Here is an 18,635-nt window from a genome sequence, read left to right on the forward strand (position 1 = left end):
TGGGGGGGCCTCAAGCTCCCACTAGTCACAGTAGTTCTGTGGCCCCGGGGCTGGCCATCGATCAGCTGTTCAGCAGGACCTTGGGGCTGTTCGGCTGGCATTGCTGTTCAGTAGTGACTGCCAAATCTTCTCATGCCACAGGCAGGGAGGGGGGCAGGTCATGTGTGCTCATTTCCAGGGAATGGTGGTGCTTTCCCCTGGCGCTCTGGATCCAACTCTGTTCTCCTACCCATAACAAGCCCTAGCATTTCCAATAAAGCTATGCTGCAGACAGTGATACTGTGCTAGCTTCATCCTGACACATGTCAGAGACATATGAATGGTCCTTAGTGCACCTCTGTACCTATTCTGAGTTCTAGGACCAGGGCTTATCTAACTATATGCTGGGAAGCAGTGAAACTGATTCTGTAATAAGGTCCTGATTTAGCAAAGGACTTTGGGACCAAAACATCATCAAGTGCACAAAGTAAACAGATTAAAAACTTTTTTCTATTGTTTCTAATTTCAGGTAAAGGAATTTCACAGGGTACTTTTAACAATAGTAGGTTAAAATGTTCAAACAGAATTGTGATTTTAACTTGATGGTGTGGCTTTATATATGAATGGTTACTTGCTGTAACTGTGGTTCTTCAAAATGTGATGCAGATGTGTATTCCGCTTCAGTAGGTGTGTGCTCAGTGCACCATTGTCAGAGACTTTTGCTAGCAGTACCCACAGAGGGGCAGCACTTGTGGCTGTGGCTCCTTCCCTGGCTACGTGAGGTGGTGCCGCCCTGAGCCCCCTCAGTTCCTTTGCACCGAAAGCCTAGGAGAGGAGTCTCCGATGCAGAGGGGATGGAGAGTGGGTCATGGAATACTCATCTGCATCACATCTCAAAGAATCACAGTCAGGGTTGATAAAAATCTGACTAGTCTTCCTGACTAGTGATTTAAATCAAATTGAGTTAAATCAAATCCACCCTGATCACAGTTACAGTAAATAGCAGTTTCTTCTTTGAGTAGATGCAGATGTGTATTCCACTCAAGCGACCGCTCCCCCACTGAGCATATTCACCAAAGGTGGTGCCTTGCCGCCGCCGACTCTGTGAGCTCCGGGGCTGGAGAGAACGCCCCCGGGGAAAGCCCAGCCCAGCTTCCCTGTCCCTGCCCCGAGACCCTGTCCAGCTCACCTCCAGTCCGCCTCCGCCTCCTCCCCTGCCCTGGCTCCCAGCGCTTGCCCTGCGAAACTGATTCGCGGCAAGCCTGGGGGCGGGGGAGCAGGAACGTGGTGTGCTGGGGAAGAGGTGGGGCAAGGGTGGGGAGGGGGCAGAGTTGGGGCAGGGAACAGAGTTGGGTGGGGCAGAGATTTGGGAAGGGGTCCAATAGGAGCAGGGAGGGGGCGGAGTTGGGGTGGGGCAGTAGTCCAGGAGGGGCAGAGATTTGGGAAGGGGACCAGTTGGGGCAGGGATTTGGGGAGGAGCCCAATAGGGGCAGGGAGGGGAGCTGAGTTGGGGCAGGGCAGGGTGGTTCTTCGGCAGCAGGCCCTTGACTCACTCTAGGCCTTTGGCGACACGTTGGTGGCGGGCTCTGCAGAGCCATCGAAGACCCGGTAGGGAGCCGCCCACTGAGTACGAGCCCCCTGCCCCCCCTCAGAACCCGCAACCCATCAACCCCCACCCCATGTCCCCTGACCACTCCCTCCCGAGACCCCCCAGGACTGCACCCTCTACCCAACCCCCCCCCCCTTCCCCATCCCCTGATCGCCTGCCCTAGAACCTCCGCCCTCTTCAACTGCTCCCTGTCCCTTATCCAACCCCTCCTCCCAGCCCCGGCCTGGCTCCCTTACCATGCTGCTCAGGGCAGCGTGTATGGCTGCTGCATGGCCCACTGGAGCTTGCAGCACCACCCCCTTACCATGCTGTTCAAAGTGGCAGGAGCTGCAGAGCTGCCCAGGAGTGGTCCAGAGCACTGGTGGCGCGGCACGGGGAAGCTCTGCGAGAGGGGGGAAGGCAGGGGAGCCTCCCCAGCCAGGAGCTCAGGCGGGCCAGTGTAATGACAGAAAAACCTCCCTCTCCCAATTGCCCCCTCCCCCTTTAACAACCGGTTCTAAACCAGTTTCTAAATTTAACAACCGGTTCAGGTGAACCGGCTCCAGCTCACCACTGGATACAGATGCCTCCAAATAATTTTTGAGCGGTATCATTCTCTTCTGGACAAGCTTCTGACACCCCCCGCCATGCACTTGAGTATCAAGTTTTCCTTGGCATTTGGAGTGGGGGCTGAAGGAAGGGGAACGATGACCCCTCGGGTTTGTTTCAGCAACACTAATGGGGGAGGGGGGGCAGGCAGAGTTGTAGGAGAGAGATCTTTATTGGGCACGCTAAGGCTGCAGAGTTTGTGCGAGGTGCCTGGCCCCCGCTTGCGTCCCTGAGCCCCTGCTGACACAGCGAACTAGGTTCTCCGGAAACATGGCCTTCTGTGGCCCAGGTCAGGGGAGATGCTGCTGTCTTGGGTCTGGACTACAACAGTTCAGAAGCGTTCTGCCATTGCAGGATGTGTGATATAGGAGCAGTCAGAGACCGTAACAAAGATCTGGACCCCCAGTATAGTCATGTGGAAAGAGAATGAGCCTGCAATCTATGTGGGCAAGACAGGCCCAGGTTGGGAGGGGAAACAGAGGCACAGAGAGGGGAAGTGACTTTCCCAAGGCCACTTAATGGGTCAGTGGCAGAGCTCAGATCAGGGCCCAGCTCGCCTGATTCCCAGTCCAGTGCCCCATCCACTAGACCCATGCCACCTCCCACATATGTATTGGGTTTGATCCCTTCTTGTTTCACTCATTCATGTCACCTTTATGGAAGGGGGCCTATACAGTCTGAAAAAAACCTTCTGGTATTAGGAAGGTAGCTCCTGGAGGCTCCAGCTAGATGAGGGCCCATTGTGCTAGTAAAAGACAGTCCCCTCACTCCAAACAGACAGAGGATGGAGTATTATCCCCGTTTTACAGACAGGAAACTGAGGCCCAGAGAGATTAAGTGACCCATCCAAGGCCCCCCCAGGGAGTCTGTGGCAGAGGCAGGAACTGAACCTACATCTCCCAAGACCCAGTCTGTTGCCTTATCTAGAAGCCCATCCCCTAAGCTGGAGATGCCCCCTAAAGAATGGGAAATGCTCCAGAGCTCATGTCTGCACCCCACGCTTTCCAAGATGGCAACTGAGTTTTCTCTAGCAGCAGCAGAATTGGCTGCTTTAAATGCTATATTTACAATACCCCCTGCCCCAGAGATTGTATCCTGGACCTGTAGCCCCACAAATATTAACCCCCTTGAGCCAAGGAAACAACCTCATTGGCTGTGAGTAAGTGGAACCAGCCACTAGGTGGCACCTCACTCCCACGGCCTACCCAATGGTTACACCCATAGATGAGTGAATCTGATTCTCTCCCCCCAACCCCCATCACCCAAAATACATCCAGAGTCAGCCTCCTCTCCCACACCAGCACAGATGATGGCCTGGCCCCCACTGAATCCCTCTCACATATCATGCACTTCCCCTGCATATCTGGGTTGGTGGGGTGCTCCCCAGCACCACTCGCCACAGGTTCTTTTATGCACAATGTAGGCTCCAGCAATAAAACGCAGAGACCTAATCCGCGCTCTCAGGCATTTCTCTTGCAGCCACTTGGAATTGCTCACTGCCTTCCCGAATGGGCTTGTAGTTGATATTCTGTGCGTCACTGGTAATATCTTTGTCTGATCTTTTGAAGACATTTTGCTGCAGTAAATGGAACTTGGGAGAGTTTTTTTAAAGTTTTTTTATTATTATTTTTATTTATTTGGATTGAATGGCGCACTGGGGAGAGGGGATGGTACCTAGAGTCACCTCTGTTCCTATAGAACAGGAGAGCAGCAGGGCCAGCCAGCCCCCCTTCCTCTGCCCCTCCCTTGATTCCCCAATGATGGGCTTCTGTAGATAAATCTGATAATTTTCATATGACTTTACATTGTGCCTCTTCATATAACCTTGTAGTGGGTCTACCCACGTGTGACCTCAGTTTTCATGAAACTTTGTATCAAAGCCTCATATAGAAATCTTGTACTGATTTGTATCAAAGCCTCATGTAGAAACTTTGCATTGAACCATGGTATAATGTTACAGCCCCTAAGGATAGATTAAGATAGAAGAAAAATGTCTCTTTGCTAAGAATAGAGATTTCCCCTCACCCCTTAATCAATTGCCCTGTTGAATGAATGAGGTGTGAATGAGGAAGGTATGGAAGGCAGCACCTCCAGACAGCTGCAACAGTTGGAGAGGGGATGGAAGCCAGACCCAAGGACAATAAAACTTGTAAAGTAGGCTCACATACTTGTAAAACAATATCATTCTTGTGTTTTTATTTTAAGTACAAAATAAATATGTATAATGAATTTAAAAGTATGTAATTAGTAATTTGATATGTCGGGTGGTGCCTTTTTTTATGTGTTCACTCCCCCTGATGTTAGAACCTGGCTAAGCCACTGATTCCACTTATCAGAGGGGTAGCCGTGTTAGTCTGAATCTGTAAAAAGCAACAGAGGGTCCTGTGGCACCTTTGAGACTAACAGAAGTACTGGGAGCATAAGTTTTCGTGGGTAAGAACCTCACTTCTTCAGATGCAAGTAATGGAAATCTCCAGAGGCAAGTATAAATCAGTGTGGAGATAATGAGGTTAGTTCAATCAGGGAGGGTGAGGTGCTCTGCTAGCAGTTGAGGTGTGAACACCAAGGGAGGAGAAACTGTTTCTGTAGTTGGATAGCCATTCATGGTCTTTGTTTAATCCTGATCTGATGGTGTCAAATTTGCAAATAAACTGGAGCTCAGCCGTTTCTCTTTGGAGTCTGGTCCTGAAGTTTTTTTGCTGTAAGATGGCTACCTTTACATCTGCTATTGTGTAGCCAGGGAGGTTGAAGTGTCCTCCTACAGGTTTTTGTATATTGCCATTCCTGATATCTGACTTGTGTCCATTTATCCTCTTGTGTAGTGAATGACTGTGAATGGCTATCCAACTACAGAAACAGTTTCTCCTCCCTTGGTGTTCACACCTCAACTGCTAGCAGAGCACCTCACCCTCCTTGATTGAACTAATCTCATTATCTCCACACTGATTTATACCTGCCTCTGGAGATTTCCATTACTTGCATCTGATTCCACTTAGGGACTCACAAGCCATATTCCATCTAGGGGGGGTGGAGCTAGGTGTCTATTGAAATAAGAATTGCAGAACTGCTGTTCCCATGCCTGTGTCCACTCTGGAAGATGCAGAATTAGCATAATGATCCATAAATGTATGTATGGACGACCACATGATTGCCCTGCAAATGTCACTGGGGAATGCTAACAACATTGCTTGTGCTTTCCGTCTAATGAGTTCATATCTGCTCAGAAGACATAGCTGAAGCTGTCTCATATGCAGTCTTGATAAAGAATATTATCCATCTAGAGATGGCCTGTGCAGAAACCACTTGCCCTGCCTGTCATCCGCATATGACACAAACAGGCACAACGAAGTACAAAATGGTTCAGTCTTATCCAGATGAAAGGCTAGACATTGCCTGACATCCAAAGTACAGAGGTGCTCTTCCCTGGGGATGAATGTGGTTTAGGAAAAACACAGGTAAATACACCTGGACTGTCATGGATTGCAGACTGAGGCAGAGACGTTGAATTGCCTGGTCAGTCGGCAGGAATGCTCTCAACATCATGGAATCTAGCAGGCCCCAATGAACTCGATTTTTTGAGTGGGAGCCAAAGTTGACTTTCTGGTGTTCAGAATGAGGCCCAGACAGTCAGGCAAGTGCAGTGTGGTACAGACATGAGCAAGAACTTCCTCCCTGGATCTGCCCCTCAGTAACCAGCCATTGAGGTATGGGAAGGTGTGGATTCCTTGTCTCCTGAGATATGCAGTAACCACAAGCATGCCCTTGACAAAAACTTGAGGAGCAGAAGAAAGGCCGAATGGCAGGACCATGTACTGAAAATGGCGTTCTCCCACACCAAAGTGAAGGAACTTCCTGTGGCTTGGCAGAATCGCCACATGAAAGTAAGTGGTTTGTGGACCTCCAGGACAATCGTTCTGAGACAACACAGTGAGGATAGTCAAAAGAGTGATATGTATGTTGAGGCTGCCAAGGTCAAGGATGGGTCTCATCCCACCCTTGGATTTGGGTATCAGAAAATACCATGAGTAGAAGCCGTGACTCTGGTGTTCTGGTGGAACTTCCTACACTGCTCCCAGTGCCAGCAAAGAGCGGACCTGCTTGATGAACAGACTTGTGGGGGGATCCCTGAAAAGGGATGGGGAGGGAGGAATTGTGAAGATGAACTGGCTGAGATAACCCAATTTGACAGTGTCTAGGACCCAGTTGTTGGAAGTAATCGAGCTCCAAGTGCTGTAAAAGTGAGCCAGTCTGTCACCAAAGGAGTTGGGGGATGAGGAGGTGGGAGCAATGATTGGAACAGTGCTCTGGGCAAAGGATTCAGAATGGGCATTAGATGACACCAGGGGAGGGTGTGTAGTTCTCACCAAAGTCTGAGCCCAATTGCTTTCTCTTGTGGAACTTATATCTCTTCCTAGAGTAGTCCTGTTGCTTCAGGAGAAAGGGCTGTACACAGGTATGCTGCAGGTGATACTACTAGTGCTATAGAGCACCTTAGCAGTGCTAGAGGGTAGCCCTGAAGTCCTTGAAGGAGCGAAGCTTGTCATCAATCTTGTCTGACAAGAGGGTTCTGCCATTGAAAGACAAGTCCTCAATGGCCTGGTGGACAACAGATACAATGCTGTTGTTTAGCAGACAGGAAGCCCTCCCCATAGTAACCATGGAGGCCATCACCCTGGCTGAAGTGTCCACAATGCCGAGGGTGGATTACAGAGACATCTTGGCCACCAATAGCCATTCTTGACGAAAGACCAAAATTCCTCCTATGAGGCCTCACACAGCTAGTCCATGAACTTGGACATAGCTGTCCAATGAAGGAAGACATACTTGGACAGTAAGGCCTGTCTACTAGTGATTCGCATTTGTAGGGACGAGGATGTGTAGATTGTCCTGCTCATAAGGTCCAATCATTTAGTGTCTGTGTCCTGGGGGGTGGACTTGAATCCGTCCTGGTGGGCCCTGTTGTTAGGGCCTGGTGGGCCCTGTCGATAGAACCCCTCAAATCCCTGAACTGGAACAAAGTAGCACTCTTCTATGTGCTTAGCTGCCAGCAGTACTGAGTATATAGCTCTGAATAGTGTTCATCCAGCGAGACAACTGCTTGTTTTTATCTGTAATGATTTCACCGCTGTGCAATTTGAGAGGGGCAACCTTGTTGACAGTGGGACCTAAAGCTTTCTTCAGGCCATCATACATGACTGAGGTTTCCTGTGTCTGAGGCTCTCTCTTCAAAGAGCTTGATCCAGTAATGATTTGCACAGCGTCTGCTTGTTCGCTGTACCTCGTTTTTTGCATGTCGAAGTCTCACTTTGGTGCTCTTTGTTAGCTTCTTGTTGTGTTCCAGATAGGCTGTGTTCTTAATGTTGATGAGAGGTAATAGTTCTGCTTTATTTTTTTCAAACTAGTCAATTTTTAATGGTCTCTTTCCCCCAAATGTAGCTAAAGCTGTTTCATGGATTGTTTTTAAATCTTTCCAAAATTCCTCTGCCTTCTCTGGCAATGACTTCCCATGCATGCTAAGTTCAAAAGCTTTCACAAAATCCTGGCATTTCCTCTGGTTTTTGGTGTTAATAGCTTTGATTTGGGACTTGCTCTTAGGTTTTGCTCTATGTAGTTTCTTGGCTGTAATCTTCACTTCGCTAATAATCAAGGAGTGGTCACAATCAGCACTGTGGAACGTGCAAGTGTTCTGCACTAAGGGTAGCTCTTTCCTCCTGACAATAGCAAGGTCTAATTGGGGCCAGTGGCTTGATCGTGGATGTCACCATGATACTTTGTGGCAATCTTTTCCTGTAAAATATGAATTGGTAATGCACATTGGGTTTTGGGTGCAGAATTCAAGAAGTCTTGGGCCATTCTCATTCAAAATGTCCTAGGCAATCTGGCCATGAGTTGTTCTCTGCACCGACTCTTGCATTAAAGTCACCAAGGAGGAAAAGTTGCTTGGTTGATGGTATTCTTTTGAGACTTGATGCAAAGAATCGTAAAACATCTCCTCAGGGCTAGATTTGAGTGTTGTGCATAGGCACCTAATGATGTTCACAGAGCCGATGGTTGTCTGAAGTTTAAGTGAGATGATACGCTCTGACTTCCCAATGGATGTTTCTAAGAGCTTTACCCATGTGTTTCTCACAGCGAAACCAACACTGTGCAGAAAATTTTCTTCACTGCTTTTTATCTTGCCAAAATAAGGTGTAATTGGCCTCTTGGACAGAACCAGCATCTGCAAATCTTTATCAGCTGCGACTTAAATGCTGGGAATCGGGTGAGGTACCACAAGAGATGCAAACATCATCACTTTGTATAAAAATAAAGGCAAAAAGAGTCACTGCAATAACTACAGGGGTATCTCGCTACTAAGCATGGCCAGAAAAGCTTTTGCAAAAGTCATCTAAGTGCGTCTACAACATCTGGCGAATCGTCTCTACTGTGAATCACAGTGTGGCTTCAGATCAACTATAGACATGATATTTTCTCTGCATCAACTCCAAGAAAAGTGCAGAGAGCAAAACCAACCATTGTACATTGCTTTTGTGGACTTAACCAAAGCATTCGACACAGTCACCAGAGCAGGTCTAGTTGCAAAGATAGAAAAGATAGGATGTCCACCAACCCTGTTAAGTCTCATCGGTTCATTCCACAACAACAAGAGAGTAACTGTCCAGTTTGACGGGTCCCCTTCGGACAGCTTTGAAATGAAAAGCAGAGAAGCAAGGATGTGTTGTTGGCCCTATACTCTTTAGAATCTTCTTCTCGGTACTCTTGAACTGTGTGTTTGAGGACATGAAAGATGGAGTGTATCTCCACACAAGATCAGATGAGAAACTCTTCAACCTGTCCTGACTTAAATCAAAGACCAAAGTCAAAAAGGTGCTAATCAGAGAACTTCTGTTCACTGATGATGATGCTCTCATAGCCCACAATGAAGATCTATTACAAGAACTCATGGACTGCCTTTCAAGTACCTGTCACGCATTTGCTCTCACCATCAGAATCAAGAAAATGGTTGAATTAGGACAGGGGTTTCCACAAGATCCTTCAATTACCTGAAATGCAAACCAGCTAGAAGTAGTCCAAAAGTTCAGTTATGTTCTACAATGACCACTAACATCTCACTGGATGAAGAACTATATGTTCGCTTTGGAATGGCTGCCACCACCTTTAGCAGATTAACTAAAAGAGCATGGAACAACTCAAAGCTTACTATCAAGACCAAAATGCTAGTGTACCAAGCTTGTGTTCTCAGCACTCTCATGTATGGTGGGGAAACATGAACAACTTATGCTCATCAGGAGAAAAGGTTGAACAGTTTCCATCTATGTTGTTTATGCCGCATACTCAACACCAAATGGCAAGATAAAGTTACCAACGCAGAGGTTCTTCAAAGGGCAAATTTACCAACTGTGACAGCCCTGCTCAAGCAAAGACGACTGCGCTGGCTGAGCCATCTGAGTAGGCTGGAAGACGGACGCATACCCAAGGACATGCTATATGGGGAGCTATCAGAGGGAACAAGAACAACAGGATGTTCCAAGCGTCACTATAAAGACACATGCAAGTGAGATATGAAGGAATTTGGAATTGATCCTGAAAAATGGGAAATTTTGGCAAGTAATCGTAACAAGTGGTGCCATTGTCTCTATCAAGGTATCAAAGTCCATGACAGGAGCTGGCTCGTACAGCTTGAAGAGAAAAGAGCCCATAGAAAGCAAGCAGCTCCCAACCAAGATACATACTTTTGCAATAACTGCCAAAGATCATGCAAATCTCGGATTGGTCTATTCAGTCACATGAGACTTTGCTAACCATCTACATCATATGCTGCAATTCCCACCATCTCTTGCAGATGAAAGGATGCCAACATTTGTTTGTTAATTTGATGGTAAATCTTTGGGGGTAATTATTGTGTGATTAACTCTCTCTTTCATCAAGATGCTTGGATTACATTAATACATGATTGCAACTAAGATTTGGGGATGCTTGTATTCATGAAAATAGGACCCCATGAATTCTGACATTTTAGTCTCATGGAGAGGAAATTGCATAAATTTATGAACAAATTTGATATGTTTTGAATCTGACCTTTAAATGATGAAAGTACACAGTATAGCAAACTACCTGGGGAAACAAACTCTGAAAGATCAAGCATCTTAATATGATGTAAAGAATTGTAACAATTTTTTTAAAGCAAAATCTTCTGTGTTTTACTAAATCAAAGATCACCCATAAAATCATTTTTGCTAATGGGCTGTTTCCAGACATAGCCTTCAAAGCCACAGAAGATGTTTGGAAACAGACTACACAATGTCATGATTTTTTGCCCCTCCTCCCCTCAGTATGAATTGCACAAACTGAGTTTTGGAATAAACAAAAACAAGTTTATTAACTACAACAGGTACATTTTAAGTGGTCATAAAGGATAGCAAACAGAACAAAGCAGATTACTGAGCAAATAAAACAAAACATGTAAACTAAGCTTAATTCACTAAAGAAACAGGTTACAAATAGTAATTTCTCACCCTAAATGTTGTTTTAGGCAGGTTGCAGAGTTTCTGCAGCTTAGAGTTCCAGTTATTTCTCTTCACAGGCTAGACCCATGTCTCATCTGGACTTAGCCCTTGCCTTTCCCCAGCTTAGTTCCTTTGTTTCTTCAGATGCTTTCAGCAATCTCCCTTCTTGGGTGGGGAGGCAATGGAGAAGAGCCTTCATTGACTTACTTGCCAGCCTTAAATAGGATTTACATAAGTCCGGAATCTTTTGTTTCCAGTGGAAAAATACCAGCAGTGTCCAAGGTGGTACTCCGTACCAGGTGATATCATCACATGATCTTTCAGTGTTAAAGCAACCATGAGACAAGGTTTATTTGTAACATCCACAGGAAAGAACTCCAGGAAGATGAGAGATCAGCATCTTCAAAGACTCATTCCATTGTCTTTCCCAATGGCCCATTCAGGCTGATTGCTTACTGTCTGGTGGGCATTACACCAAGTATACACACAGTTGTAATTGTTACATAATCAATATTCCTAACTTCAGATACAGAGATGATAATGTATACAACTAGGATAATCATATTCGGTAAAACATAACCTTTCCAATGATACCTCACATGACCCATCTTGCAGAAAACATACCTTAGTTATGCCATATTCATATTATAACTATTTTTATAAAGAATATGGGGTGCAGCATCACACTCATGTAGTCTATCAGAGCATATTTAAAATGCAAATATATACTTCATTGCTCATTATATTCTAATTGAGGGGAATCAGGCTCTGAATTTTTCTCTGTGTAGATTACAAACTTGCAAAACCTTTTAAATTTGTTACTGATCATAAATGTAAACTTTTACATGTGACTCTTGCTCACCAAAGGTATAATACCAACAACCCTGAAAACAAAAATTCTTTAAGCACGTAACAGGTTGCAGCAGTGAAAGCTTCTCCACACTCTGGGTGAAATCCTGAGGTCAATGGGAGTTTTGCCATTAACTTCATTGGGGAACTAGGATTTTACCTTATGTATTTTAACAGTGACCTGAAGGCAGAGCCTGTAAGAGTGAGGAATATAGTTTCTGCGGCCCAGTGAGTCCCTTTGCAAATCTGCCATTTGTGCTGGATTTAGCAATGTGGACACTTGTACACTGGGAATGGGACTGAGACTACCAAACCACTGAGCATTCATGAAAATGTCCAAACTTTCAGGCCAAGTCTACACTACAAAGTTTTGCTGGTATAGCTATGTCAGGAGTGTGAAAAATCATGCCCCTAACCAACATAGCTATTTCCGCAACCCCCTATGTGTAGATGCAGCTTAGTCCAGTAACAGAGTCCTATTACCTGTATAGTTTGTCATGTGGGGAAGTGGTTTAACTGTATCAGCAAAAGAGCTCCTTTTGCCCTCTATGCTGCAGCTTTACTGGGCAGTTTTGCAGGTATAACTATACTGGCAAAGCCTTGTAGTGTAGACTAGACCTCAGTCATTACAAAGCTGGGCTGGATTCCAACTAGTAACACAAAGATGGAAAAAGGCTTTATATCCCATTACCAAACCCCTGAGTCACCTAGTACCCCAGAAAGCTAACCATCGTAAAGCAAAGCTTGACATGAAAATAGGGAATGCAGTGACATCATAAGACTGAATTAACTGTATACTTCGCTATGATCTTTAAGAATACTTTTAAAGAAAAGGCTTGTTTTTGTACAGGACCAGATAGTGCTGGTATTCCTGGTGGAAAGAAAGCACAAGGAATTTTCTACGTCTTACTCCCCCCCTTTGTGCAGCCCATGTAAGGGCCAGACAGTTGCAGTCCCTGAGTGCTCACTCTACTCCCTGGGGAGCAGATAAGAGATGGGACCACAGCCCTGCTCCCCTCCACACATGTCCATGGAGTGGGACTAGCAGAGGGAATAAATTGAACCCAATGAAGAGGTGTAACTACAGGTGTGCTAAATAATTCCTCCCCAAGCTCCATAGGTGAGAGAGACGCCACTCTGCCCCTTAGACACAGCAGCTACTATATGTAAGTTAATAAAGAAGAGCTAAATTGTAAATTTCACACTTTTCTTCAACATATATAAATAGTTTGAATGCTATATTCAAAACAGCAATGGCATAATAGTTGCTAATGCAATGTAAGTAATTCTAAAATTAATAATAATCAAGCAATATTTTATTATTTTTGAAAAGAACTTCTTAGGCAAAGCTTTCATCTGCCTGAAAGTTGAATTGTTAATTCTCATGCTTTTTATAAAATGGCCCAGAAAATGCATAAAAATGGTCAAAAGAAAGCACTTATTAAAATGTCTAGAATTATAACATAATCCTCTCATACATAAGGTCAAGAGCAGACACAGTGAACCTTAATTGCTTGAAAAAACCCAACTGCATTAAGCTGTCCATGTATTAAGGAAGGTCTTACTTGGATTCGATATATATAATCACTTAGATATATACAGAATAAAGTTAATTTAAATTTACCATACTTTGCATTAAAGTAACAGCCTATTTTTAATAGTTAATTTAAGAGCAATTGCGTACTTATTTCTGAGTCAGGCTTCATATGGAATAAAAGCTACAGCACTCCCAACATTGGATAGAGAGATCAGCCCTAAACAAATGTAAGTACTGTATGTCATGCAATCTTTGTTCAGTTTATAACGTTCAGAAGTTGAATAACATGCTTAAGTTTTCATGTTGCAAGCTTATGAAAAAATAACTCGTGCAAGACTATACTATATATGACAAAATGAGGTAGTCTAGTATTTACTTGAATAAGGATCTGCGAAAATAAATATAAGAATGGCCATACTGGGCCAGACCAATAGTCCATCTAGCCCAGTGTCCTGTCTTCCAACAGTGACCAATGCCAGATGCTTCAGAGGGAATGAACAGAAGAGGGCAACTATTGAGTGATCCATCCCATCATCCAGTCCCAACAACTGGCAGTCAGAAGTTTAGGGACACCCAGAGGAGTGGTTTTCAAACTGCGGTACATACCCTTAGGGTATGAGAGAAAAATCCTGTAATGGCGGACAGCACATTTTATTTAGTAAAACTTGGCAATCTAATAGGTATATTATGGCCCTATCTCAGATGCGGGCACATGGTAGACTGTTATTTGGAAAGGGGTACACAGCCTAAAAAATTGGAAAACCACTGACCCAGAGAATGAGGTTGCATCCCTGACTATGTTAGCTAATAGCCATTGATGCATATGACTGAGCACCAACACATGGAATTGCCTCTGCAGGTTGAGTACTCCTCTATCAGGTTCCCTGCATTAGCTAGCATTCTCTTTGAACTCCAGCAGAGACTTTTAAGAGGTTTTTTTTTAAAGTAGTTTCTTTACTCACCCTCCCTCCCCTGATTCTTTGGCAAGGGTGAAGTTATTTGGTATATGGCTGCTAGGGGATTAAAAGGTAATTTGTTAAAATGTGAATTGCTGGAAATCTGGGGGGGCACCTGGTGTGAGTCAGACAATAATATAGCTTATATTTTGCTTCCACTCCCCTTGACCCCGATTATACAAGATGCTGAGCACACTCTTACTGAAGTCAGTGACAGCTGAGAATGCTTGGGACCTTGCAGAGTGAAACCCTTTTTGAAATATGAAAGAAAAGAAAGAAGGCTTGAGTTGAAGACCATCTCCAAGCACCTCCATATTGGTTACTTTAAGAGGACAGAGATCAGGTGATCTCAAATCTTTCTAGGCTGTGTGCAGCAGTATGAATGCTGGTTTTGGCAGGAATACCACAAATGGTAAGCAGGATGTACTGTTTGGCATCACATAGTACAAACATACAGTAAGCATGATTCACTGCCCCAAAGAGCTTCCTGCTTCTTCCAGAACCCACACAAGAAAGGAACCTGTCTATTCTTCCACAAATCTGTTTATCTTTGGATTCATGAAAATTGGCATCCCGACACATGCCAAAGGGATATGATCCAATTGCACAATATTTTTATTAGCTGAACCATAAATACTCAACATTGATCGCTTTAGTGTTAATGTCGTGAAAAACAATATTAGTTTTGTACCTTGTAATGTAAACAACGGAAATAGTAATATTTTCCAGAGGACATTGTTCATGGATTTAATAAATGGTTGGACTAGATAAGTGTTTTCTTTTCTAGTCAAATTGTTGACGAGTCAACATATCTATTTAAATAAGCAGAGGCACCACTTCAGGAAGCGCATCGCTCTCTCAACTTTTTGGTAGCACCTGTTCAGAAAATTAATTGCTGACAGACATTTTGTTACAGTGCTTTTTGAAAAAGTTCAGTTGCTTTTCAAAATGTTCATCTTACAAAATTTTGTAATTCTAGTTTTAGAAAAGTTGGATAGTTCACTCTTAATTATATACCAGAGTGAATAAAATGAAGTATGCACATTTTGATTTCATTATTGATAGAGTGGGGGCAATTAGTCAGAAAACAGATGAAAAAACTGAAAGAGAAAATTGTAACAATTTCATCCGTGGTGTACATGAAGGATGTGCACAAAGTATTATTTGGAACTTAGTTCTGGAAGAATCAGAAAATTATCCCATATACAATAGACCTTGCAAATAACAGCTATCCAGTGTGACTGATCATTAGGAGTTAGTGTGGTTAAGCCCTTGAAATAATGCTGCACCAAGTCATCCTCTGCTTACCTTATTCTCCTCCTCTCATTTTAAACCAGAATAACTATTAATTACAGTGAAATTACTCCTGGTTTACACCAGTGTAAGTGGGAAAAGAATCAGACTCATTGGGTCAAGTCCAAAGAGAACTTTGATATGTTGAATGCTATAGTTCTTCTGATTTCAGATAGCAAACTTCTGCTGGGGCTGATGCTTCTCCAGACCTTGTGAGACCCTGCCTCATGTGGGCTGCAAGAATAGAATCATAGAATCTCAGGGTTGGAAGGGACCTCAGAAGGTCATCTAGTCCAACCCCCTGCTCAAAGCAGGACCAATCCGCAACTAAATCATCCCAGCCAGGGCTTTGTCAAGCCTGACCTTAAAAACCTCTAAGGAAGGAGATTCCACCACCTCCCTAGGGAACCCATTCCAGTGCTTCACCACCCTCCCAGTGAAAAAGTTTTTCCTAATATCCACCCTAAACCTCCCCCACTGCAACTTGAGACCATTACTCCCTGTTTTGTCATCTGCTACCACTGAGAACAGTCTAGATCAGGGGTCAGCAACCTATGGTACGCGTGCCAAAGACGGCACGCAAGCCGATTTTTAATGGCATGCTGCTGCCTGCCGGGGTCCTGCTCAGCCCGCTGCCGAACCCAGAGATGAAGCTGAGCTGGACCCCAGCAGGCAGCAGCGTGCCATTAAAAATCCTGCCCGACCCAGCCCGCTTTTCTCTGCCCCCCCGCCTACCGCTTTCCCTGGTGGGGGCAGAAGCAAGCTTAGTCCTGCTGGCTGCTGCTGTAGGGCAGGCTCCACTAGCAGCCAAGCTTCCCCCTCCCCCGCCTCTTCCCCCAGCGTGCTGCGTGGAGCCCCGCCTCCTCTCCCTCCCTGCCGCCGATGGCCCTTGCGAGGGAGGGTGGAAGAGCAGCCCCAGCACCCTCGCTGCTCAGACCGGTAAGGAGGCGGAGAAGAGGCTGGGGGAAGGAGGGTTAGGAGCGGGGCGTATCCCTCCACCCCCCAGCTCTCTGCCCTGACCCCTGCACTCCAGCCCCCTGCATCCCCCCCACGATCCCATCCCTGACTCCTGTACCCTCCACACATACCCAGCACCCCCACCCCAGCCCTGACTCTTGCACCCCACACATCCCCACCCTGAGCACCAGGTTGGCAGCAGGCTGAGCGGGGCTGGCAGCTGGGACCCCAACTGGCAAGGGGCCGGCAGCCAGAACCCCAGACCAGCAGCGGGCTGAGCGGGGCTGGCAGCTGGGACCCCAGCTGGCAAGGGGCCAGCAGCCAGAACCCCAGACTGGCAGCAGGCTGAGCGGGGCCAGCAGCCAGGACCCTGGCTGGATGGAGCCAGTGGACGGAAACCCAGACCGGGAGCGGGCTGAGCCACTCAGCCTGCTGCTGATCTGGGGTCCCGGCCCCCCTCAGCCCGCCGCCGGTCTGGGGTCCCGGCCACGCTCAGCCTGCTGCCGGTCTGGGGTTCTGGCTGCCAGTCCCTTGCCAGCTGGGGTCCCAGCCGCCGGCTAGATCCATCATCTTTGAAACCCCCTTTCAGGTAGTTGAAAGCAGCTATCAAATCCCCTCTCATTCTTCTCTTCTGCAGACTAAATAATCCCAGTTCTCTCAGCCTCTCCTCAGAAGTCATGTGCTCCAGCCCCCTAGTCATTTTTGTTGCCCTCCTCTGGACTCTTTCCAATTTTTCCACATCCTTCTTGTAGTGTGGGCCCAAAACTGGTCACAGTACTCCAGATGAGGCCTCACTAAGGCTGAATAGAGGGGAATGATCACATCCCTCGATCTACTGGCAATGCTCCGACTTATACAGCCCAAAATGCTTGTTAGTCTTCTTGGCAACAAGGGCACACTGTTGACTCACATCCAGCTTCTCGTCCACTGTAACCCCTACGTCCTTTTCTGCAGAACGGCTGCCTAGCCACTCGGTCCCTACTCTGTAGTAGTGCATGGGATTCTTCCATTTGCACTTGTCCTTGTTGAACCTCATCAGATTTCTTTTGGCCCAATCCTCTAATTTGTATCCTATCCCTACCCACCCTCCAGTGTATCTACCACTCCTCCCAGTTTAGTGTCATCTGCAAACTTGCTGAGGGTGCAATCCATGCCATCCTCTAGATCATTAATGAAGATATTGAACAAAACCAACCCTTGGGGCACTCCGCTTGATACCAGCTGCCAACTAGACATGGAGTCATTGATCACTACCCCTTGAGCTCGATGATCTAGCTGGCTTTCTATCCACCATATAGTCTATAGTTCTATCCACTTTATCATCCTAATAGTGACAAGATAAGGCAGCCTGCACTTTATTTACTTTCTTACATTTATATAATGAATGATCCAGATTTTAGACCAATACCTAATTGCAGCATTTAACAAGAAATCTTGTTTTTGAAGTCCCCTAAAATGTTTATCAGAATACCAACATTGTCCTAGCTCTGCAGGAAGAAAGACAAGATGGAAGGAATGTGATTTTATTAGGCCACAACTTCAACTCATCTGGGAACTACCCAGCAATAAGTCATACAGGTCAGGTCATTGTTCTTTACTTAATCATTTCCACCTCTTTGGAGGAGCTCCCCGTCAACATCTGCAAAACGAAATCATTATTCTCCTTCAAAACCCTCCCCTTCTGTGACATCTACAAAAAAGTTGACTACAGCTAGACTGCTGGTGTACTGAGATGGCAGCCTATCATGCTGACCAGTATTGTTTCATTGTTTCCTTGTGTCTGTATCCATCTGTTGTCCCTTGTCTTATACTTAGTTTGTAAGCTCCTTGGGGCAGGGAGTGTATTTTTGTTTTGTGTTTGTACAGTATCTAGCAGAATGGGGTCCTGGTCCCTGACTAGGAATCCTAGGCATGATGGTAATAATAACAACTGGATGCTACAGAAAACTAACCTTAAGTATTAGCGAAATTTGGTGCTTTCAGTTGCAGTCCCATTGTGGTGTTTGAGCAACAGCTTTGAGAGTCTGCAGGAGGCTGGAAGGTTGGGCTTTCTCTTGGGAGAAACTAACAGGTTAAACAATTTGGTTGTACTCACTTTCAGCAAAAATATATGAAAATGTTAGTTTCAGCAGATACTGAAGGTTTTATGATCCTCAGGCCTCCTAAGGAAAATTGTTTTTATTACTATTAAGAGTGATAAAAATTATCATTATTTACAGAAATGTAGGGTCTAAAGAAGGGTAGTGGGGAAGTTTAGTGTTTCTGTGACATGGGTGAAGATGGCTGTCCACATATCATGACCAAAGGGTATCTGGCATGTAAGTGGTTTTATATTTATAATTTTTCATATTTTATGAGGT

The sequence above is a fragment of the Trachemys scripta genome, chromosome 7 (assembly GCF_013100865.1).
Source record: "Trachemys scripta elegans isolate TJP31775 chromosome 7, CAS_Tse_1.0, whole genome shotgun sequence".
Lineage (NCBI taxonomy): Eukaryota > Metazoa > Chordata > Testudines > Emydidae > Trachemys > Trachemys scripta.